The following is a 25,710-nucleotide window of genomic DNA, read 5'->3' as shown; positions in this document are numbered from 1 at the left end:
CTGCCACTTCTTCAGTTTCGTTAGATAAGCTGATTAAATAAAGCAGCCAGGCACCTCTGAACAGCAGCACGACATCTGCCTTAATTTCTCAAGTAGTTTTATTATTATAAGTTAAATCTGTGAATACAAGCAGAAGTTAGGGTTTATTTGTCTTGCCTGTTGGATTAATTTTCTGCTGCCTGATATTTTGTGTTCAGATGGTTTTTTTTTTTTTTTTTTTTTTTGGTCTTCATGAAGGAATGCTTTAAAAAGCGGACATCTAAAATGTCCTCTCATCTGGTTCTATAACTGTGGGGAGGTCTCAACCATAGCACAGCATTCACAGGCACACAGGCACAAGTGCGTGCACACATACATGCACAGTCGCGTGTGCACACCCACACCTGGACTTGCACACTCACACGTGCACATGCCCACAAAGATGGGGAGGTCAGTCATCTTTCTTTCCATCCATTTTAACCAAATACAATTAACACAATTAAGCCTAAGAGAGATGGCAATCTTGACCTTATCATAGGCTTCATGCCACTAGAATTTGTGTGGACATAGAATTTCTAACCTAAATTTAATACATAACAAAGCCAAAGAAGCATAGGTTCTAACATCTGTTTTTCTACCTTCAACACACCTATTCTTTCTAGCTTGGATTTGTATCATTGTAAGGACTTCACTCTTGAAGCTGTTCCATACCGTGTCCCAGGCGTTGAAGTAATATAATCCAATGAGGCCTCATGTCGGTCAGTCAGACAGAGGCTGGGCTCTCCCAAGAGTGCTCCCAGGAAACCAAGTTCCTATGTACTGCCAGGTGATATTGAAAGAGTCCATTCGGCCTGAGGAGACTGCTGTGAGGTCAGATAAGCCTAGAGCCAAGAGCTACCCAACAGACCTTCACGCACTGCACTGTGGATCCCCAAGGACTCTGTAGGACCAGCAAGGGTCATGATGACTCATTGTCTGGACCCAGAGCTGTGAGAGGATAAAGCAAGAGTGGGCCAGCCCCAGGCTTCATTGAGATTCCATCATGTGTGTGTGTGTGGGGGGGGGGGGACAAGGGAAATTGCTGCAGAAGCCAAAGGGCTGTACAGGAGACAGCGTGAAGACAAGCACCCCAGCATCACCTGGGAACTCAGCAAGGGGAAGATGAGGGAAATCTTGAAAGACTCAGTAATTACTCAAAACAGCCTAATTCCAGTGTTTCAAAGAATGATTAGCGAATGCCAAAAATGTGCCAGACACTATTCTAGGGGCACTCGGTGCCCAACAGAGGGTGGTCAAATCCCCTACTGAGTACAACGAATTTGATTACATTCAGACCCATAGCCCAGATGGTAAGAGCTTGTGAGGAAGGCAGAGTCACTGGAGATACAGAGGTGGTTTCATTTCCTGCACCTGTGGGTTCAGTGCAGGTAACTTTGTGACCAGCCCTGGCCTGCCCCCCACACCTGCCCTGTACCTAGCTTTGCTCTCTCTTCTCTTCCTTCCCTCACGTGGCAGGTGCATGCTGTGTGCTTATCATGTACCAGGTATGCAGCTGCACACTGGGTGTCCCAGTGGTCGAGACAGACACCCAGCCTCAGACTGAAGAGGGTGGGGAAGGGATCCAAACTGGCTGCATCACCGCAGATTAGCAACGGAGATAAATGGCATGTGAGTAAGGTGCTCGGAGCCGCGGCTGAGAACAGTGCTGAGGGCAGGCAGGGCTGGGGGCCCATCCAAAAGAGGCCTGGCTGCAGCTAACCAAGGCTGAGGCTTTGAAGGTTGGAGAGAAGCCAGTCCTGTGAGCACACATCGTCAGGCCACAGCTTTCTAAGAACTAAGACAGAAAAGAAGCCTTTTAGAGAATTTAGACTTGTTCTCCTAGAAAATGAGGGCAAATTCCTTATTAGCAGTTCACAGCACACCCTTCCAGACGCCACACACAAATACCCCTCTTGTGTCTCATACCACATGTGTGTATTCTGAGTGTTCTGCTGAGTGTTCTTCACCGTTACCTGAGTGGTGGCTTGGCGGCACTTGTAATGACACACTGTCGTTGATCCAGCTTTTGGATATTTAAACCACCTCTAAAGGACATTCTTGTTATCCCTCAGATACATTTCTAAACACAAATTTGTTGATTCAAAGAGAATCCAAAGTTGGCTTGCAAACATACTGTGATACTGAAGATTTTCCTCATTTAAGCCCTGGCATGTTCCATCATGTTGTGGGCAACTTATATTTAGTCAAACATTTCCAAGTTAGATATGTGCACATGGTAAATAATTTTAATAGTGCAAAGCCAGGTAATGACAAACCCTGGAGCCCCCAGCCCTCCAGGTCCCCGAGTCTCCCTCCCTGGACACTGATGTGATTCCAGATGTTGATACGTATTTGCACCGTTTCTAAGTTGGATGATTATGGATACATCTTTAACAAATATTTTTGTATAAATCTTATTGTGGTCATCGGTTTCCTTTCTTTGGGGAATAGAATGGTTGGTTTATACAGTAGATGTTATGTTCGACTTTGAAGAAGTTGCCAAGTCATTTTCCAGTGTGGTCCTACCTTTTATGGTCCCACCAGCAATGCATGAGTTTCTGGGAATCAACATCCTCATGACTATCTGTTGACAGACTTTTTAATGAGCCCTTCTATTGGTTGTGAGGTGGTATCTCACTGTGGTTTTAATATGCATTTTCTAATGACTAACAAAGACCTAGTACTCCAGGCATAAGAAATAATATTTACGAAGACCCCAAAGGGGAAAAAATGCGTTTTGGAAAATTCTTATACACGATCTTATAGAACATACAAACATAAACATTATTAACATTTCAAGTTATACATTTCCAGATCTTTCTCTCTCTCTCTCTCTCTCTCTCTCTCTCTCTTCCTCCCACAGACACGCACATGTTATTTAATCAATATAGTGGATATCTGTTATGGACCAAATATGTCCTCTCAAAATTAATGTTGAAGCCCAACCTCCCAGTGTGATGGTGTTGGGAATTGAGGCCCCTGGAAGGAAATTAGGTTTAGATGAGGTCATGAGGATGGAGCCCAGTGATGAGGTTCATGTCCTTGTAAAAGGAAGATGAGACAGGAGACTGCTATCTCTGCTAGCACGCACCAAGGAAAGGCCACGTGAGGACAGAACTCCAAAGGGCTCCCTCTCCAGAACCTGAATGCGCTGGCACCGTGATCTCCGACTTCCAGCTTCCAGAACCATGAGAACTAAATGTTTGTTGTTTAAGGCATCTAATCCATGGGACTTTGTTACAGAGGCTGGATCCTTTACTAAATATTCTTCTTCGGCACCATTTCCACACATGGCGTGGAGAGCCACTACCGGGACGGCCCACTCTGATTCTGCCTGGCACCTTGGTCCTTTCAAGGTTTTCTTTACAATTTGCTGGGACGGGACAAGAGCAGCCCTCTTCTAAGACATGGCCTTTCCTGGGTGGTGGCCGGATGCCTGGTCTCTTGCAGGGCCCCCTCTTTCCATGTGCAGTTTGCCATAGGCCAGCATCGCCCCTGACTCACAGCTTCCCAGCTGCCTTCTCCTGGGCCAGGGGTCCCTCCTTACTTAGCACTGCTTCGTATTTGCCCACAGACATGCAAGGACCCTGGGCACCTTCTAGGGCTCTTAATGGCACACATTCCTTCTCTCTTTGGGTCCTGTCCACAAATTCAGGCCACCTGGCAGCTTCCAATCCTGCTTCCCTGGGGCTCCATTTCCCTGCCTTGAGTGCGTGGAAAGCTGTATTGACCCAGAACTGCTGTGTGTCTCTTCTCTCAGGGAACCCAGTCTTGCACTTCCTGTCATCTGACAGCTTAACATAGTTGCTTCTTCAATTTCGTGCAGTTCTGGAGTCACTTATGCTGGTAGGGCTATGCTAGTCCCAATTACTTTATCATGGCCAAAAGTAATTGTCTTGTTTTATTTATAAAATTATTGTGCTGTTACAAATAAATCTTCAGTGGGTATATGTATAGTTCTCTCTATATAGATACCCTGAATAATTTTATTTGGCTACTTATTAAAAGTAATAACACCAAGTAATATATAGTCTTGAAATCTGTCTCCTAACTTTTCTGTTTCTTTATGCCCTGGCATGTGTAATCAGTCAATGGGCTACTTTAACTAATTAGTTTTGCAATTAAAAGAAACACATGTATATTGTATACTTTTCCCCTGAGTCAAGTAGAACTATAATGAAAAAAACAATCTTTGCTCATTCATTATCTTCGGAAGGAACCAGCAGTTTCTTGTGTATCTTTCAGAAGTTTCTAGGTTTGTGAACATCTATAAATATATTTTCTTTTCTTTGTGTTATGGTACAGATGAGAATGTATTCCTTATGTTGTTGTGCATCTTTTAAAAAATAAAAGCATATCTGGAATAAATTTCTGTATTTGCATAGATTTATCTATCTTCTTTTTTTAAAATAGCTCTACTTTCTAAAGGTACCATAATTTAACTAATCAATTCCCTACTGATGGACATTTATAGGGTTTGCAGTTTTAGTATTTCAAACAACGCTACAAAGTAAATCTTGCATACAGATGTGAGAAGATACAAGGTCCCAAAGTGAAACTGGCAGGTCAAAGTAAATATGTCTTTCATTTTGTGGGGTATTCCCCAAATGCTCTCTCAAGAGGTTCTGCCAATTTTCACTCCTACCAATAGCAGAGAAGACATCTGCTGTCCCATTGTGAAATACTGAATTTTCAGTGTCTTTGCCAATCTGAAAGCCTAAAAAAAATAGCATAGCATCTCATTTCTATATGTTGTTACTTAATTATGAGTAAGGTGTTGCTTACTTCCCTTTCTTTGTATTGGTAATTATTTAAATTGCTTTTTGATGTCCTTTGGATCATAAACTTTAGTGGGACCAAGCTGGATCAGGTAGGTATCGCCAATTTTATGGCATTGTATGAATGAATCTCATGAACCATGTGCTTTACCCCCAAGAAGACGTTTCTGAAGTTGTATGACTTTCTGGCATTTACGAGAGCTTTATTTCAGTGAATTTTATACTCTAAATTCTTCATCCATATCACTTTTCTTTTTTTTTTTTTTCACTTTTCTTTGTAGTGTTTGATGACACCTGTTTTCCCTTACTGTTATGTACAAAATGGGGGTTAAGTCCTCCTTAACAAATCTGGTTGTAAGAAAAACAAAACTGTCCCATCATGTTTAGACCCCTGGATCTTCGCTGACTGCTGTTCTCACCATACTGTCCTGGTGGCATCTCCTGCTCATGCCTGGGAGGGGTCAGGTAGACGTTGGCACTGCAAGGGTTGTCAGTTTCCTGATGGGAGGTTGGGTGCCCCATTAGGACAAATCAACTATGAAGATCTCTTGGAGCAAGTGTTATTAGTGTGGCTCCTCAAGGGCCCAGTTCCATCTCTTGTGGGATTGGAGCAAAAGCTGACCATGGGGACTTATTTCTTGAGGCCTTACCCCAGGTTTTCTTGAGAGCTATTTAGCAAGGCTCTGGGACATGGGGAAGACCATACTTGAACTTGTGTAGTCTGAGCCTCAGACAGAGGCTGCTTCCTACTTCTCTCCTAAATCCTGGGCTTTGGCAGCCCCATTATGTACCAATACAATTAATGTCACAAGCAGGAGAAAATGCTATAAATGGCACACAGAATCTCCAAGGTTGTAAAATGAGAGTTGGTACTGCTGGCAAGATTTCTTGGCCAAAAGAAGGTCCATGGTAGAGAAGACCAAGCTGAATGGCAGGTGTGACCACTCACTTAAATATGTAAGCCCTCACCTCATTCATCTGGTGATCATCAGACATTACCATCTCCTGTGAATAGGCTTTTTTTTTTTTTTTTTTTTTTTGGTGAATTCTTAAATAGCCTCTTAGCCTCCAGTGTGGCTTCATAATTGTGACCTTATAACAGTTACCATGGAAAGAATTCCTAGATTATAAATAATGACAATGTGAGTTTCCTAGTTACCAAGTATATTTATAAAATGAATTCCAAAGGTACATGACATTTAATTCCAAGCTATTTTTAGAAACCAAAAGATAATGAAGGAACATACCTTTTTTTTTTCCTCCAGAAAGAAAGCATTGTACTATTTCTCCAAATCTAGTTAGAGAGCAGTATATCTATATGGCTATTAGAAAAAATGAAGGGTGTTTAGTAATATATTATTCTTGGCAGTTTAAGAAAAGCATTTGCAATAACATGGATTTCAGTGTTAATTTCAGTTACTATGACCACATATCAGAAGTAGGTTGATAAAAGTTATCTTGGTTAAACAAAGATGCAGTGTTCCTCCATTTTCTCACCAGATACATAAACTGGGAGAAAAGATATGCTTTCCATTTTTCAAAATACTTTCATTACTAAAAACCACTATTTCTTATGTAGAGCTCTTGAAGGCAGAGGCTCACCAGGTCAGAGGAGCTGTGGACCAGAGAAGTCAATGAGGGTTCCTGAGGAACACAGCACAGAAGAAACACCACTCAATGGGCTTCAAGCTACTTTTTCGTGTGCTACCAAAACACAAGTTCAAAGAAGATACTGAAGTGATGGAAATGCAGTAATTTTTTATGCAGTAATTTTTAATTTTGTCTTTTCCGAATGCTATTCCAGGAGATGCTACAAGGAAATTGGTTCTTTAGGTTGGCTGCAATTTCTCCCTTCTGAATCTTAATTTGAGTCCTATCTTTCATCTTCTATGCTGAAACATTACATTCAGGAACTTAACAACTGGAACCTCTGGCATTAAAATTCTTCTCTCTCCATGTATGTTTAGTGTATCATACATTACATATTTGTAAGCTTTTTTAGTTCAGTTTCAATAAATATTTACTGAACACTGTATTCATTTTCTGTGGCTGCTATAGCAAATTATTACAGACTTAGTGGCTTACATGAACATCAACTTAAGATCTAATGGTTCTGGAAGTCAGAAGTCTGACATGGACACCCTGGGCTAAAATTGGGGTGTCAGCAGGGCTGTACTTCTTGGGAGGTTCTGGGAGAGAATCAGTCTCCTTATCTCTGTGGCTTCCAGAGGCTTCCACAGTCCATGGTTTGTGGTTCTCTTCCTCCATTTTTAAAGCCACAATGATGAATTGGGTCCTTCTTACATCACACTCTGACCTCTTACGTTTTCAATTCTCCCTTTTATGAGGATTTTTGTGATTGCACTGGGCAACCCACCCTAGATAGTCCGGGATAATTTCCCCATCTCAGGGCCCTTAATTTAATCACATCTGCAAAGCCTTTTTTGCCACTAAGGTAACAGCCCACAGGCCTTGGAGATTGGGATGCAGATATCTTTGGAGGGGTCGGCAATTATTCTGCCTACCATTAGCATTGGTTTATTCTTTCAAAAGAAGTTTCTCAAATACCTAATGTGTATTCAATACAGCTGAGCAGATGAACAGAATGATAATGGATCCCAATGCTGAAATAGCTAATCATGGTTTACATATTCATAGTCAAAGCAAATACTATCTAGCTCAGATAACAGACAGAGAGATACTCTGTGCTTCCCCAATATTCACTCGGTCCCATCAGGTCTAGCCCTTCTTCCCATGCTGGTCGCACTTCTTACTTCTTGTATCTGTTGTATTCTCAAATCTTCTCTACCAACGTCCATTTCTCCAGTCATACGCAGCAAAGGTGGAGATGTGCTAAGTATGCAGTGAGGAATGCAAACTGGTAGGTAGACATAGTATCTCTGCATATGGCTGGGAGTGGAATCATCACCAGTGTGTGGGGCCTAGCCTTTTCCCTTCTTCTTTATTTCTATGTGTTCATCATTTTGTTCCTTCTTTTTCCCCTAAATCTATAGGAAGTCACAGTGTTGTAAAATTAAAAAGTATTTTTAACTGAGTCTCATAATCACAGTAATTAGTTTAATTAATAGCAGGTAACTTATCCAAATTACAGCTCAATATTAACTTCATAGCTAGGAATAAATGAATATGAATTTTATAATGATGCCAGTTACAGGTCAAGTCTAGCTCGAGAAGGCAGCTGTTGGTAATGGCATGCTTTCCTTTCTTCCAAGAGCTGTCATCTTTGAGGTAGCCTCAAATGTTTGAGATGGCATTCAGACCAATCTGGAGGCTAAACTTTAGTAAAAAAAGAAAAAAAAAATCATCATCATATTCCGAACATTCAAGTGACTTCAAGTCAATTATCAAAACTCCTGCAGGTTTTGGATGCCTGGGTGGCTCAGTCCATTAAGCATTCCGACTCTTGGCTTTAGCTCAGGTCATGACCCTCAGGATTCTGGGATCGAAAACCTGCAACCAACTCCATGCTCAACATGGTGTCTGAGATTCTCTCCCTTGCACTCTTTCTCTCTCAAATAGATAAATAAATAAATAAATAATAAATAAATCTTAAAAAAAAATTACTCCCATAAATCTTGGAGTTCTAAAACACAGAAGTTGGAACAATGACACACCAGGTTCTACAAATGACCAGGAAATAAGATGAAATTCAACCAACATCCCCAAACTGCAGGAAGCTCTAGCACCAACATCTTTACCACCAATAACAGTGTACTTAGGGGAGTACAAACTTGGAAGTTGGATCAGCACACTTTGGGTCCTGAGATAGTGGGAAAACTTGGACAAATGCCTTAAATTTGCTATCAGTGTTTTTTTGTAAATGACCTCTAAGATTTCTTTTTTCATTTAAAAAGTATATTTCTGGTCTGCAGTACCCAAATATTTTGGTCTCAAGTCACTTTAAAAATTATTGAGAATTCCAAGAAGCTCTCGTTCATGTCTACCATATCTACTGGTATTTATTGCGTTAGAAATCAGAGCTCAGAAAAAAATTTTAAATATTTATGAACTTCTTTACAATTAAGAAGAAATCTATTACATGGTAGCATAAATAACATATACCTATGAAAAATAACTCAAAAAACACATTTCTTCATACGATGGCCCCCATTTGACATTTTTGAAAATGCTTTAGTGAATAAAAAGCAATCAGATTCTCATATCTGCTCCTACATTTATTATGCTGTGATATCAAAGGTCATAGAAACTTTGGAAAACACTTACTACATATACCCTTATGAGACGGAGAGTAAAAGGCAAATGATGTGTTAGTGCTGTGAAGGTTGGTCTCGTACTCTCACCCACCCTTGGTGGGATCTTGGGCCCCCCCAGGATGTTTGGTCATCAGGATTCAGCAAAGCATCTCCACTGTAGTGGGACTCAGCGAAGTCTGGTTCATTGATCTGCAGTGCTGACTCTCACTTTTGATATGAAAACCATAGCTTAACACTCTAGTAAATTCTTCAAGGTCAAAAGGACACCGTTGTTTTTCCTATTCTTGCATAGCCTTCTCAGGCTTTTCCCATCCTTTGTTTTGCTCCTCTTTCTAATATCCCGTGGTTGCAAAGTAGCTGGCATGAGTCTGAGCTTCATACCATGACTGCAATTGTCCTTCACTTCCTTGAGGGGTTTTGTAAAAGCAAAGAAATCATTGCCAAATACCCAGCAAATCTGCTGTTTGACATCATTGGCTGTGTTTGCACCACGTGCTCTTGCCTAAACTCAGTTCTATGGAGAGAAACCAGCCCCTTGGGTTGGCTTAAGTAAAGCAAGAGACACCCCAAGAACTGCAGGTGGATCTATGCTGCTCTAATTTGTGGCCACGTTATAGAGAGTCTGTGCATTCTTGAGAAGGAGAACTGGACCCAGCGAGGAGGCAGGCCACCCACAGCTTTGACCACAAGGAACTCAAGAGGTATTAGGTAGGATGGAACCAAGGAACTATGATGGAAGAAAGTTCTGAGTCCCTCAGGGATAGGGTGAACTGACTCTTCATCAAGCCACCATTTCTTTTTGCATGATTTAAAAACCATCTCCTTCATATTTGCATTGCACAACATCCACCAGAATTTAGTATTATTTCAAGTGTAAGTTACAATTCATAGAAAGTGTTAGAAAAGTGCCAGGACCTTCTTCCCACAGCTAATTTCTTCAGCATCCACCAAATGTCCTAGTTCAACTAGAAGCTGGAACTTCAAGTAAAGAAACTTCAGTTTGGGGCTAGTTTATTTATTTTTCTGTTCCACTTATTTTTGGCTTTATGTTTGAATTTATGCTGACTTTCCTAAATATGTTTATAAAACTCTGTAGTCCTTTATTATTTTTATTTCAAGCTTAAGCTGTGTACTCCTGCCATTAGCTATTTAATGCAAAAAGGCAATTGCAACATGAAAAAGCAATGGCAAATAGTTCCTGAGGCTTATTAGTGTTTTATTGTAGGCATAATTCTTCTTTCCGATCTACACTGTGATTACCTATTCAGAGGAAGCACTTAGTTTCCACTTAAAACATAGGAAGACTTTCCATTACCATCAACTGGAAGATTGTGAGCCAAGCAATAGGAGACTATAAGCACAATACAAATGCTCTAAAGCACAGTATGAGAAGCAGACTGTCCCCTTCCAAAAAAAAAAAAAAATGCATGTGAAAACCTCCTTTTTTTTTCCTGAATAATCAATCACAAAAGCCATTTTTCCATGCTTAAAATGTGTGTAGCTGAGTGAAAAGTTAAAACACACACACATAGACACACACACACACACACACAAAAAACAGATATTCCAACCTCAGTTTAGGCTAAAAATAGCAACTTACATGCCCAGGTACATTCACAAGTATTTACTTATAATGAATCTTTAATAGTGATTAGCACCCAACCTCACCCTTTTGAAGTCAACAAAACCCAGGGCATCAACTTTCTCCAGTCACAGGATGCTTTGATCAGCTCTCAGGAAGAGAATCTAGGGTAGGACATAGTAAAGTTCTTATAGTCATGCAGAGCAGATATGGGTTTAGGCAAAAAATCCATGGAAACTAACACCACTGGGAAAGTTTAATACTAGGTAGTACATGACATGATTCTGAGAAAGTCTTCCCTGAAAGCTTACACTCATTGAAATGAAATCTTATAGCCCTGTTTGATTTTTTGGTAAGAATAAGAAAGCATGACTGTAATCTGCAAAGCCTTGATATGTCTGCTTTTGCTATCTGACTCGAGCACGGCTGTTCCTTCCAGTGTCCGTGTGCAGACCAAGGAAGAGGTCCTACCTCACCGCGGTGATGCGGTTGCCATGAAAATGCACCACTCAGACCTCCTGCTGCAGGACCATGAAAGGCTGGGGCTCCCGCTGCTGTCTCCTGTGTCCATGACCACAATCCCCTCCCACAGGTCATTCACAGACAGCCACCAAGCCTGGCAGGCTCTTCCCATGATGTGCAACACGCAGCCACCGGCAACTCTAGTTCAAGACTTCCCATTCTCCTGGCCAACCCTCCCTTAGAAGGATCTGCTCTGTGGTCCGAGACTCCTTCTACCCAGGCTGTCTTCCCTTCCTCCTTCCTTTCATCAGTGTCAGACTCGCACGAGGCCCACATGCCCTCCCACTGTACCAGCACCCAGGACAATCTATCCCCTGTACGTGTAGTCCTGTCCTGGTGTCTGCATCTAGGCATATCTGGGTGAACTCACTTTGCTTCTCCTAAGTTCACTAGAAGGCACCATCCTTAAACAGAATGTGAAGCCTCTATTGAATAACAGACACTAAAGTATGTTCAAAATACAAATTGTAGAATTTTCAAGAAGTGAAATTTTATCACAGCCCAATAAATGCATAAGAATGAAGTTAATAAAGAACTGGCCAACAAAGTACATTTAATAACTAAATGTTAAATACTTCTAAATGTTATAATACTTGTTTTGGCTGAAAATGGGTCAGCTTAGCACATGGGTACAGGCTGACAATGAACCGCTACTGAACCGCAGCCCCATCAGGTTGGCACTGGAAGTCTGTGAGGAAGGGAAATCCTCCCCACGGACAGTTTCGGGTATTTTATCCAGTTACCCATATTGTATAGAAAGAGAAGTGAGCGAGGCAAAAATTTACCAGGACTCACTGGCAGTGGCAAATGGCTTGGCTGCTTGGTCAGGGGTCTGGAAGAAAAATACTGGAATATTGTGTACAAGGGGGTTCAGGGACCATGCAAGAAGAGACAGCTATGGGGATGGTCACAAAGTGAGCAAATCTTCATATCACGCATTAATGTCCACCAGAGACTATGGGCCATGGATTAATGTCTGCCAGAGGCCATCTACCATGGAGGAAATACTAAGCAGCCATTTAAACAGAAAGGCTAGGCCAGATGATGTCAGCTGGCATCAATCTCTGGTTACCTTGGCTCTGGTATCATGACTGCCTGAGTGGAGTACCAGGGTGTCAGGGATTAAGGCTAGTTGGGCCCAACAGCAAAATTCCTCTTTCTCCATGGATAATTTACTACTGCTGCTGCAGAGTACCCAGCCTGAAAGCAATGAAGATGAATGCTGAGCCTCGCTGGTGTGGCACCAGCACTGGAGGAGGCCAACTAGCCTCTTGGTAGCAAGTTGATTCCTCTAGAATTGATGGCAACTTAACTTGCCTGGCATTGACATATATTTCCACCATGGGTTTGCCTTTCCTACCCTGCAGGACCTCAGCCAACACCACTCCCCAAGGACTCTCAAGAGTTTAGTCATCTGAACCACATCATGTTGGACCAAGAGCCCCATGTTACAGCAAAGCTGCTGAAGAATGAGCAACAACCATGGGATCCAGCTATCCTGTCGCAACACACACCCTCCACAAGACTACTGACCAGTAGGGCAATGGGGTGGCCTCGTGAAGGCAGAGGTAAGGTGCAATCTTGGAGGTGATACCATATGATAATGGGACACCGTTCTCTATCACATATCATATATCCCAAATCAAACACCATTATACAATGTTGTGTCTCTAATATGTAGAATATGTACATCCAAGAACCAAGATGTGGAAATTAGAATGGCCCCATTTTCTCTTACCCCTACAGTGACTTGCTTAGGGAATTTATTCCTCTTGACCCCAAAATTCTAGGCTCTGTGGGTTTAGAGGCGAAACACTCTCATCATGATACACACAAAGAATCCCATTAAACTACAGCTACACCTCCTGCCCAGGAGCTTCAAGCTCCTTGTGCCAAGAGACCAGCAGATAAGGGAAAAGAGTCACTGTCTTCAAAATGTAATGGATCACAATCATCAGGAGGAACTAGGACTCCTATTACCAATGAAATTGGATAATAAATATATTAGGTACCCAGGTGACGCACTGGGGTATCTCTTCATAGGCCCCTGTCCAATTTTGATGGTAACTGAACAAATGCAGCAGGCATAGCCTGAAAAAAGAATGGGGACCGGGAACTGGGGTCCTTTAGGGAAGATGAATGGATCCACAGGTAAGCTGCATGGACCAGCAGAGATGTTAGCGAGGATTGAATGAGATCTAAAGTGAGTAGTGTAAGGAGTGGAGTGGTTTGAATCCCTCAAAACCCTATGACCAGCTATAGTGTGTGATCTGGATTTGGTAGCACTAGCCTGACTTGATAGGCTCCCAAGGAGAGGCCCACCCAGAACTTAGAGGAGTCATTCCCATTGGGGTGATGGAGTGAGGCGAGGAGCACAGATTGGGCAAGCAGGGGTGCACTCAGCGGGGGATGAAGCGCGTGCTCCTTATCCCGCTCCCCTGCCCCCCACCCCCCCACTACAGGGCAGGGCACTGGTTTCCCTGGCTGCCAGCAGTATTCCCAGCCAAGCTCCCCTCTGAGAAATAGTCTTGGCTGAGGCAGTGAGAGAGGAGAACTAGGTCCCTACAAACTGTGGGCCTTTTTCCAGGCTGGGCAGCTTTGGAACGGATTACATAAGGAATTCAAAGATCTTAAAAGTGAGTCTTTTACAGCTTCCCCTTTGCCCCCAAAACACATGTAGAAACTTCGTGTACCTCCCAGCGTGTTTATACCTCAGTGTGAAGACAACCTGTCACCACCAGGTCTCACCTGAGCTATCATAACACGATTCTTCCTGGAGTCCTGGTGGACATGTTCTTCCCTACACCCTCGCCCCCAGTATTATGCTTACTGCAGCCAGAGGGGCATTTTATAAATTGAAGTCATGCCTCTGCTCCACTAATCCTCTCCAGCTGGCTCCCCATTGTTCTTGGGATCAAGAAGCAAATTCTCAGCATCACTTACTGGCCTCACAGGACCCACACCCTCTTGGACTCTGCAATCTCCCCTGCATTCACCATGGAGGAGCCCCCGGGACCTGTGGCTCCCTCCCTAACATCTCACTGCTTTCTTTCTAGAATGTTCTTTCCTCCTTCCCTTTTTATCTGCTGTGTTTTATTCAGATTTTCTGCTAAAATTTTGCTTTCTTGGGAAAATTGTCCAGATGCCAGAGAGGTTAAATGCTCTATAACAAAGGCAACTCTGTGTTCTAACTTATCTGGGCAATCCAGGTTACTGCATCCTCTCATTTACTCATTTAATCTGGTCTCCAACCTATAATCCAATCAATTACATAGTTACTTGTGCTTCATCAAAAGTATTCCAGCTATTGAAAATATGTATTATTTTTATTTTTTTTAAGATTTTATTTATTCATCTGAGGGAGAGCATGAGAGAGTGAGAGAATATGAGCAAGAGGGGGCACAGAGAGAGAGGGAAAAGTAGACTCCCCACTGAGCAGGGAAACCTGCCAACATTTCCATCTGGGGCTTCCAGTCTCCAGAATTCTGGGGGCGAGGATGGAAATTTCTGTTGGTTAAGATGTCCAGCCTGTAATATTTTTTTACAGCAATCCTACCACACTAATGCAGAATACCCACCTTATTTTTTTTAAGATTTTATTTATTTATTTATTTATTTATTTATTTATTTATTTATTTGAAAAAGAGAGAGCACAAGCAGGGGGAGCAGCAAGCAAAGGGAGAGAGAGAGAAGCAGGCACTGCTGAGTAGGGAGCCCAACGTGGGGCTCGATCCCAGGACTCTGGGATCATGACCTGAGCTGACGGCAGATGCTTAACTGACTGAGCCACCCAAGGGCCCCTATTTTATTTTTTAATACCTGTTTCCTTAGAATAGCTATAAGACTATGAAGGCAATAATATGTCTATCATGTCCATGATTGAATTCCCAACATATGGTAGAATCATTGGCACATAGTAGATGCTTAGCAAATATTTCTTTTTTTTTTTTTTTTAGCAAATATTTCTTGAATGAATGAGAGTGACTGAGAAAATCATGGCATTGGGACATTATCAAACTGCTTTCCCCAAGAAAGAACCCTGTCGGTTTATACTGCCACCTATTATTTATGACAATATTCCAACAGGCCGAAGAGTGTGGAATGCTAGCCTTTAAAAAAATATCAGTAAGAATATAATGGTTGCAAGTCTTGCTTTAATTTGCATTTCTTTGATAACTAGGAAGATAGACATTTTATCCCCACCATTTATGTTCCATTGTACATTTTCCATTCATTTCCTGGGCTCTTTCATTTATTATAGTCCTTGTAGTGTTATTGTATCTGTGAACAATTTTATTTATTATAGGTATTGATTCTCTCATGTGGTTTATTTGATGCAAATATCTTCTCTACTATTGATTCATATTTCTTTCATTTTGGCTGCTTTTCATATTTTATATGATTTACATTTTTATGGTAAAAACCTGTCAACCACTTCTTTCATAGTTTCCTTTCTTATCTGGCATACTTTTTCCAAAATTGTAATTAGTAAAGTTTTGTTTTGTTTTGTTTTGTTTTCATTTTTTCCTGGTTTTTCATAGTTTCTTGTTTGATTTTTAGCTCTGGGCCAAATTTTCTTTTAACATACATGATATATAGTATGGATTTAAATAATTTTCTCTCTGTAATCATTGCCTACATAACAACTTTAAAAATAGCTGATTACAGATAAACCTTAGTCCAGCACCTTCTAATTCATGACTATTATAGCACACATGAACTACTGAGGTACTGTTTTTGTGCAAACAATATCAAGAGATCAGCTCCTAGGGAGGAATGTCTGGCAGTCTCAGAAGGTGGGCACATGCTCATCTTATGAATTATGGTGTGTGCATGTACATTTATGGGCCTTAATGGTCCCTTTTCATGTGAGCTGCGTGAAGTCCTCTAAATCAAAGTCTTCCTTAGGATATCAAGAAAATATAGCATGGGACTTATGTGAATGATACATGGAGTTGGACAGCTTTTCCTTGTATACACAATAGTCATCCCACTAAATAGTGCATATGAGGAGTGTGATCCTTGGGAACACGATTTGCCTGTAGTTCTTGGTAGGGAAAGCCTTGATCTGGTGAAGGCGTGGAAGAGGAAATGGTGTACGCCAAAACGAAGGTTTCCTTTCCAATGAGACTTTAGAGGCGAGTCAAAGACCATAGTGGTCTGACATTCTTTTAAGTCAAATCTTTTCATTTGTGATTTTCTTGATATTTGCTGATTGATACCTTCCTGGACTTGCACACACAGCCTTGTGAGGACATGCATGCATTTAGAAGAAGAAGGCTGTGTGTATACCACAGGAGTATACAGGGACTCTGTACTTAGAGTCCCGAGGAATATCAACCCTTCTTCACAGCAGCTAGTCCAACTGAACCAAAATGGTGGCTCAGAGATGTCTACAAAAAACAGATGGAGTGGGGATGGATAAAGCCACACGTAGCTGAGACCACACACACTCTCACTGGGTGTGCAGCAAAATCAGATCTTTGCAGCAAAAGTGCATCCTTTTCAATCCAGTCAAAACATTGCACAAGATTGAGATTTCTGCTACTCACTGATAAACTATATGCTGTCAGGGTATTCATACAGCTAACTCTTGACCATTCATTTCCGAAAGCCTCATAATAAACCTCATTTGCATTTTTTTTTCTCAGAGAACTAAGTAGATTTCAGCCCATTTCTTTCCATTTATTTGAAATAAAGATTAGGACTCTCATTTGTTTTATTGCTTTCATTTTTGAGAGGAAAAAATGAATGCATCCATGCATTTTTTTTCAGCAAAGAATGAAGATAGGAATTCTCCATTAGCCACAATATAGTCATTTTATTTCTAACTCTCTTTTTAGTTAATTGGATTAAACTTTGCTTTTATGGATATGATTATTGCTATTTCCTTTTATGATGATTGCCGTGTTGTTTTTCCCCTTCATTTGACCTTGTCTTTTAAATGTGACGATGACTTCATTCAGGTGGTAATCCAAACGCCAAACTTGAACATGAAAATAGAAATCGTAAAAAGAAAAAAAAAATGCATCAGTTTTTGTTTGCTTTAAAAAAAAAAAAAGATTTGAGGAGAATATCTTCAGTAATTAATGCATTGTTAACCTGAAGGTCAGACTCAGGCAATATTGAGTGCTGCTTTTAAAAATATACCCCCCAAGTCTTGCTTGCCCTCTTGTAAAATGCATATCATCCATTCAACAAATCTTTATTGATTATGCCAGTCACCATAATAGGTTTTGGCATTACAGCACTAAACAAAACAGACAGAAATCCCTGACCCTTTGTCTGGGTTTTGGATACTCAGCAGATGGCATCTGCCACATACACCCATTCAGTGTTCTGTTTCCGTAGGCTAGAGTAGTTTGGTACGTTCTTTTCCTTCCTCCCAGCCTTGTTGGGGAGAACTTTAATGGTGCATAAAATTGAAGCAGGGTAAAAAGAGATCTTGAGACCAAGGCTGTTCTCAAAAAATGTTGCAATGTTTAAACTCCAACTAAACTGGTACAACTGGTACCATGGCCGAGGTTCATGGCCATGGTATGGCCCATGGTATCCTCCATATTTCTATGAAAGCAGAAAACATATGTTGTTTTCGGACCTCTAAATCACATTTTGGGCTCAAACACTTTTTTAAATTTTATTTTTATTTTTTTAAGATTTTTATTTATTTATTAATGAGAGACACACAGAGAGAGGCAGAGGGAGAAGTAGGCTCCCAGCAGGGAGCCTGAAAAGGGACTTGATCCCAGGACCCCGGGATCACACCCTGAGCCTAAGGCAGATGCTCAACCACTGAACCACCCAGGTGCCCCATCTTTTTTTTTTTTTTAACTATCTTTGATAATCTGATATCTACAACAAGTAAAATCTTGCCATGTCAGCATTTAAATTTTTTAGAGATTAACCAATTTGTACTCAGAAAAATCAATCAATCAATCAAACAATGAGGCAAGGGCAGTCTCTCAGAGCTCCAGAGAACCAGAGACAAAAGCCTCAGATACTCTGTTCCTGCATAAGTGAAAGACTTTCTCATGGATTTCTGCATGGCACTTCTGCCTCCAGACCTGACGCAGCTAAAGACTATTTCCAAACCCCATTTTTGGTGGAGTAAAAACTAATAGCCAGCTGCTAGTCCTGGTCCTGAAGAGAGAAGCCTTCAGTGTAATGAATGATTGCTGGTGATTGATGAAGTTGGCTGGAGCCAGGAAAGAATAGCCAAAATGCAAGCCCAGATCTGTAGAAACATGAGTGCCTCCATGAGACAGAGCTACCACATGCAGCGCCCATCTAACCAAAAGAGAGCGAGGACTGCGGTTGGCGGGGTCCTCATGCACCCGCCAAGGCTGGGCTGGAATTGGCCCGTTCACTAAATGAGCTTGCAGGATAGGAGCACATTCTGGGGTGTAGAATCACAGGGAGAATGAACAAAACAGTACAAAGGGATGCTGGAGCTTCAGACAGGTTTTCTTAAGCAGTTCTTATCACAGAGGATAGTGTATTTCTGAGGTCAGGGAGGATGAAGGGAAAGCTCTGGGGGAAAGTTCAGGGGGAGATCCAGGACTGTGATCCACAAGCCCTTGGGGCTGCATTATCTCCTCACTGTGCTTGCAACACCCTCTCCCCTGCAGAACCTCTTCTGCCATGGTCGAATGGATTTTTAAAATGTTAAAGTGCATGAAGATATATTTTGGTTATCATAGATTGAGATGTTTACAATAAATATCATTAGACGTGTACTGTGTTACTGCAAAGCAAGAATGGAAATCACTAATGTACCAGTTTAATGCTGCTGTAAATAAATAGAACAATTTGAGCTGAAGGGCTGGCAGTTTCCTACCCATACCTGGCAAACGTTTTAAATAAAATGAAACCCCTTCAGTAATATGTGTTTTCAGCCCAGAAAAGTGCTGTCTTCCTCAAGTGCTTCTCTTTTTGCCAGTTTCCAGAAGCCAAACCAACCTGGAACCAAAGGACTTCTTCATCTTCATAGCTAACAAAACTCTCACACTTGATAAAGGAAGTGAGAGACAGTGGGAGGATTCCCACTTTTGTGGGGTTTGTAGTGGTGCTCCTCACTCCACATGTATTTTCCTACCTAGTAATCTACCATCGGGATCTTCCTATTCCAAGTATTTTCTGCAAAGATGTTGAGGAAGGATGCCCTTTGGGTATTCCCTTGGTCTCACCCTCTGAAGTGTAAGTGCGAAGGCAGCACCTGTTGGTCTGCATCCCTCGGATGCTCTTCACTTCCAGTCCAGTAGCTGCTCCTCTCCCAAAAGCGGATGCAGATGACCAGGTCAACACAATGTTTGGAGACAGAGACATCGGGGCATGGGTGCTGTGTGTTGCAAATTCATCACTCTGGTGACAGAATGACGTTCTACGAAATGCAGGACATACTTGGCTCAAGCAGAAGACAGGAAGTTCAGGCAAAAGGAGTGAGGGAACAGTGTATTTAATGACTAAACCTTTGCTATTTATGTGAACTTTCCATGTCACAACCTCAACCACAAAACTCATAGATACAAGTGAAGAAAAGTATTGAGCTCTTGGCTGCCAGTGTCCTTTCAAGAGGCAGAAAAAAAAAATAAACAAACGAGAAATGTCTGCTATTGAACAAGTAGAGCTGCTCCATGCCCAAATGCAAAGTGAAATGATTTTTAAGGAGTAGGGAAGACTGAGAAGCCCACTTCAGGGCTGTGTTCACTGGCATCCCATCTTCCTGGTTTTGTATCAGAGGGATCATTATAGCGGGGACCACGGGACTCACCTGGTGCTTCTGATTACACCTGTGCTTGAACATTGGGTGACCGAGTTTACACAACACACACGTGGGCTGTCTCAAAAGCCTGTTTGTTGATCTCTTCATCCACTGACTTAGCAGATGCCTGTTGTGCCAAGTACCGAGGACGCGGAAGGCAGGATGGGTCCTCTGGCTGCAAATGTGCCCGTCAGTGGAGCCCCCACCCCAGGGGACAGCAGTGGATTTCTTCCAGTTTGCCTTCTGTAAACTGGAGAAGCTGTCTCTGTCTGTGGTCTCGGCCCAGAACTGTTTATTACAAGTTTTACCCTTTTATTTGCTCATTTCATGGCCTTCAGCCACAGAATCCCTCAATTTCCTCATCTGTGTAACTTGGAAAAATAGCCCTGAACTCCCAGGGATTAACCAATTAGGGATGTCAGAGGCTCTGGAATTCTCTTTCATGGTTTTTCTGTATTATTTTACTAGGAGTCATGACTGTGCTGCATCTGTTGCAGTTTTGTAAATTATAAGTAATAAGTCATTTTTCCTGTTACGTTCACCACTATTGATCTTATTTCTGATTAAATATGCAGTTAAATGGACCCCTTTACACTTGGGGTTTTCCTTTCTACTCCAAGGAATTCCTCACCACAGGGAGGGCTGTGCCTTCACACGCCTGCTTCCAAAATAGATTGCTTTAGTGTTTTTGAAGTTATCTGAATGTTTTACATCATTTTGCTACAGAGGAGGGCAAATTTGGTTGGGTTGGGGGAGGAAGACTGCCTGAATATATCAAGATAGTTCAATGTATTTCTATATGTTGAAGATAACAGAACAATTGATGGATTAAATATTCTAATAAAATGTATGAAGCCAAAGACGTATCTACTGTATCCAGAAGCATCTAAGTACCATGAAAATACTTCCTATAGTTAAGTAATGAGTTATACGACTGAGTTATGTTTAAAGTAGTACTTTGTTTATCATAATGTCTTTTTATAATCCCTAACTTCTAATTAATGAAAAATAAATCACCCACCTAGCACATTCTGCCATTACCAAATTACCTGCACCTTGTAAGAGAATCATTCCTTATCGTACTTTGAAAATTTCTTTCATTGATGGCATTTTCTTAAGTTTACTAACAATACATGTTTTTCTGTATGTCCTAACAACTAAAATCTATTTTTATACAAAAATTATGGCACCCTGAAAAGGGTATTTTGCCCTTTTTTTTAGACCAACACATGCTCCATTTTTATCCAAGAATTTCATGGCTCTTCCATCTAACTCATAAACACATTCATTCTGTTACATAGTGTGGCCTGGGAATAATTCCAGGAACAACGAGTCCCATCCCTAACTTTTCCTTTCTTTTTAAAGATTTATTTATTTATGATAGAGAGAGAGAGAGAGGCAGAGACACAGGCAGAGGGAGAAGCAGGCTCCATGCAGGGAGCCCGACGCGGGACTCGATCCCGGGTCTCCAGGATCGCGCCCTGGGCCAAAGGCAGGTGCCAAACCGCTGCGCCACCCAGGGATCCCCCCCGACTTTTCATTTTTAAAGCAACTTTCTTTACTTGTAAACCCTCCAAGACACAGTGGGCACCGCGGCTCCCAGGGCAGCCTGGTCCCCCGAGCTGAGAGGCCCCCCGCGGTACCTCCCGAGGGCGACTCAGGGCGCCGAGCGGCTGGTGGTGCCACCGCGACCCGAGCCGTCTCCAGTGTGCTCTGGGGCACGGGGGCGCGAGGACAGCCGTCCGGGCTCACCCCCAGGCTGCAGGCATTGTGCTCACGGGCTGCGGGCAGCCCCAGGACACCAGTCCCCGGCCTCCCCCGCCGAGCACAGGGAAGCCCAGCACCCCTTCCTCCGAGCAGCCCCGCAGGGGGAGGCGCGCTGTGCAGGGGGCCGCGGTGCTGGACGTGCACAGCCGCGCCGCGGCCGTCGGGGAGGGCGGGTCCACCAGGCCAGGAGCGCGGACGCCCGGGGCCCGGCCCGGCCACGGCCACCGCTTCCAGGGCCGGGAGCAGCAGGTGTCCAGCCTCCGTGTCCGAGGGGGAAAGCAGGTCCCGAAGGGCCCCCCTAGTGAAGGGGGTCGTGAACTCTCCACGTCCATCAGCAGCCGGGAGAAAGGAGGGGTCCCCAGGAGCACCAGGGGCAGGGCCGCGCCGAGGGGGACCCTGGAAGGAAGGAAGGAAGGAGGAGCCGGGCCTCGGCGGCCGCCAGGGACCCACGCAGACGGCGGATCAGAGGAGGGGAGCCCGGGCAGCGCGGCCGAGGCCCTGGGCAGCCCCAGCACCTCCAACCAGGCGCCCGGAGCCGGGGGAGACCCAGGGCGCGCCCGGGGCACTTTGCGTTCAGCCCCCGAGCGCTGAAGCCGCAGTCGTGGGACCTGCCGCAGGCCCCTCACGGGCACCCCGATATGCGGAGGGAACCAGCTGCCCTCGGGGAGCAAAGTTAAAACATGTATTTGCCATCACGCGCCGCCTTTGAAAGACCGGCCGAGGACGAAAGCTTTGTGTGCAATTTCATTACCATGCGTCTTGATGTCATTTTCTTCCTGCTCTTTCGTGCTAGGGTTGGCCGAGCGGCCCCGAGCAGTGAATTGATCGTTTTCACCAAATTTGGGAAATTTTCACACTTTGTTTTTTCAAAAAGGGTTTCTGTGCCTTTGGATGAGGCGGCTCGAAGTTGCCACACAGATCGGTGGCGCTTCTCTCACCCAGGTCAGCCTTTCCCCCCCGCCCCGCTGTGTGTCACTGAGATGGTCTCTCTTGCGGTGTCTTCAGGCTCATTCTTCTTTCCCTCTGCGACATCTGCCCTGCTACTGATCCGTCACAGGTTCCTCCTCAGACAAATGTAGCTTCTATCACTAGGAGTGTGGTTTGGCTCATTTCTCCATCTCCCGGGTCTGCCTCTGACGCACTCAGCTTGTCCTGCTGTCTCTTGAATACAGACACAGCGGTCGTAGTGTCCTTAGCTCCTGCTTCTGTAGCCTGTGTCATTTTCAGATCTGTTTTGGGTCTGTGTCTATGTGTCTACTTCTTTTCAGAGTGGTACCCTTTTTAACTGAATGGCAGACATGATGTATTTTCTGTGTGATGGATGTTTTTACATCCCTGTAAATATCCCTGGGCTTTGTTCGAGGAGATGGCTAAGTTACTTGGGGACAGCTTGATCCTGTGAGGTCTTCATTCAGTGGGACCAATGCCTCCTTCGGTGCAGGACTAAGTGTACCTCCCGCTTAGACAGACCCTTCTCATTACCCTGCTGATACCCCATAAATTACAAGTTCTTTCCTCCCTGACTGGTGGGAACACACTCTACTCCTGGCTTTGTGTGAACTTCAGGGACTGTCCCCTTGAGCCTTATAGGGTGTTCTTGCCCCTGCCAGGGGATGTTTCCTAGTGAGCATGCAGTGACCGTCAGCCACAGACATGAGGGGACCCCTCTGCTGATCTTGGGAGCTTTCTCTCTCTCTCTCTCTCTCTCTCTCTCTCCACAGTTGTCCTTTCCTTGTTTCCTTATGGGGGGGAAACTCTCTCCTTCGGCCTGTATGGGTTCTCTGGGCCGTCTCCCCCACTCAGGGAAAGAGCCAGTCTCCTGGGGAATCATCTTCCTGCTGCATCCGGGGGCTGTCACCAGGCACCAGTGCTGACAATCATAGGCTTACTTGTTTGCTTCCTGTGAGCCTCGCTGTGCCGTTCTGGCTGATATCCAATGTCAGAAAATCCTTGTTTCATAATTTTCACTCTTCTGTTGTTGCAGGTAGGAGAGAAATCTGGTCCCTGTAACTTCATCTTGGTTGGAAGAAGAATCAAAATAATCAAGACGTATTTTTCTAAAGTTACAAAAGGTAAATGCATGGAGGAGGTAGAGCAGAGGATCATCCAAGACTGCATCAAATAATGACAAAATTAAACAACCCAGAGAGAATATCTATGATTGTTCACAATAATCTCTTATTTATCTATTGTTAATCCATTGGTTATTTTATCCAATAGAATAATGTGTTATTAATTCACTAACGGCTTTCAGGGTGCCACGCTACATTCTAAGAACTTAGATGAATAATCTCATTTATTACTCTAAGTAGTCTTTTGAGATAGGCACTTTCAAGACTCTCATTGTAGGGACGTGAACACTAACATGGAGATATGTAGTAAATCGCCCAAGCAGGTGTAACTGACTAGAGCTGGGACTGAACTGATGTTCTCACTTCAGAGCCTGGACTCTGACCATGCAGAAAAACTTCAAAACTACGCAGAACAGATCCTTGGTGTTCCTTGGCTTGTGGTAGCATACCTTCAATCTCTGCCTCCATCTCCATCCACATGAAGGCCTTCTTCCCTGTGTCTCAGGGTCTCTAAATCTTTCTCTCATAAGGACTCCAATCATTAGGTTAGGGCTTACCCCAATCTGACCTCATCTTAAGTTGATTTTGTTTGCCAAGACCTTATGTCCAAATAAGGTCACATTTACAGATACTGATGTTAGGACTTTAACATATCTTTTCTTGGGACACAGTTCAACTCACAAAAAGAATCAAGAGTGGAAGCAAGGGACACCTGGGGGTGGCTCAGCGGTTGAGCATTTACCTTTGGCTCAGTCCTGGGATCGAATGCTGCATCGGGCTCCCTGCGGGGAGCCTGCTTCTACTTCTACCTGTGTCTCTGCCTCTCTCTCTCTCTCTCTCTCTCTCTGTGTGCCTCTCATGAATGAATAAATAAAATCTTAAAAAAAAAAACGAGTGGAAGCAAGAAACTCAACTAAGAAGCAGTGATAACAACCCAGGTAAGAGAGATGTTATTATTATTAGCTTGGATCTAAGTTGTGGTAGAAGAGTAGTGAGAAGTGGTCTCACTCTGGATATATTCCCTATCTTTTCAGCTTCTTTTTTTAAAAAGATTTATTTATTTTACAGAGAGAAAGAAAGAATGGTGGGTGAGGGGCCTAGGGAAAGAGAGAGAATCTGAAGCAGACTCTGTGCTGAGCATGGAGCCCGACGCAGGGCTCAAGCTCACGGCCCCAAGATCACCACCTGAGCCAAAACTTAAGAGTCAGAGGCTTAACCAACTGAGCCACACAGGTGCCCCTCTGTCTTTCCAGCTTTGATGTGAATTCATACAGGCCACAGTGGTGGATGGAACATAAACCTGGGTGGATTACAGAGTGGCAAACTATTTGTGGCTTTTGTGTTTGAGAGGCCCACACACCTACAGTAGAGCTCAGGTCCCCTGGCACTGAGCTGCAGCTGCTCAGCCCCAGGAGGGGCCCCTTCTTGGCCATGCGCCTCTGTACTGGGTGCACACCCCCTTCCCCTGACCATCTAAGCCACTCTCCTCAGACATGTGTCTTCCACCAGCAGGCTTACCGCTCTACTGGAGACCTTTCTTTAAAAGTCATTGAACAACTTTGTAACACAAACGTATGTATCACAATACTTATCCAGGACAGATGGTTTGTAGCAGCTCCAGGTTCAGTGGTGGGCTGAACACTGTAAAGCACTCGCACAGACTAGGAAGTGTATCAGTCAGGAGAGCCTAGGCGCACTGCTGGCTAAAAAGCAGCCCTGGGCTCTCAGGGGCTGGGCAGCACAGGCTGATTTCCTGCTCCTGTTCTGTGTCCATCTGGGGTCTGCTTTGGCTCTGTTCAGTGTTATCTTCAGTTTGGGACCTAGTCTGATGGAGTTGCTCTCTGGGTCACTGTCAATCTTGACGTGGAAGGGGAAGGGAGATAAGAGGGACCAAGAGGAAGCTTCTAAAGCTTCTGCTCAAGGACAGTGCATGTCTCTTCCTCTTACTTTCTATCATCTGCACGAGTGACATGCA

At 43.5% G+C, this 25,710-nt stretch overlaps 1 long non-coding RNA gene across 1 annotated transcript in view; it reads right to left on the bottom strand.

Annotated features, from left to right (window-relative positions):
- Window positions 1-229: 229 nt before the first annotated feature.
- The window catches only part of LOC140608276 (uncharacterized), a 37,368-nt gene continuing 11,887 nt past the window's right edge, over window positions 230-25,710 (bottom strand). The window contains exons 2-3 of the long non-coding RNA XR_012010300.1: window positions 6,044-6,118; window positions 230-1,813 (exon numbers count right to left, since the gene is read on the bottom strand). This is a non-coding gene — a long non-coding RNA (uncharacterized lncRNA). The remainder of the gene's footprint in view (window positions 1,814-6,043; window positions 6,119-25,710) is intronic.

Source organism: Canis lupus, chromosome 17 (assembly GCF_048164855.1).
Source record: "Canis lupus baileyi chromosome 17, mCanLup2.hap1, whole genome shotgun sequence".
Taxonomy (NCBI): domain Eukaryota; kingdom Metazoa; phylum Chordata; class Mammalia; order Carnivora; family Canidae; genus Canis; species Canis lupus.
Note: the sequence above shows the minus strand (reverse complement) of the source record. Positions and strands in the feature narration are given on the sequence as shown.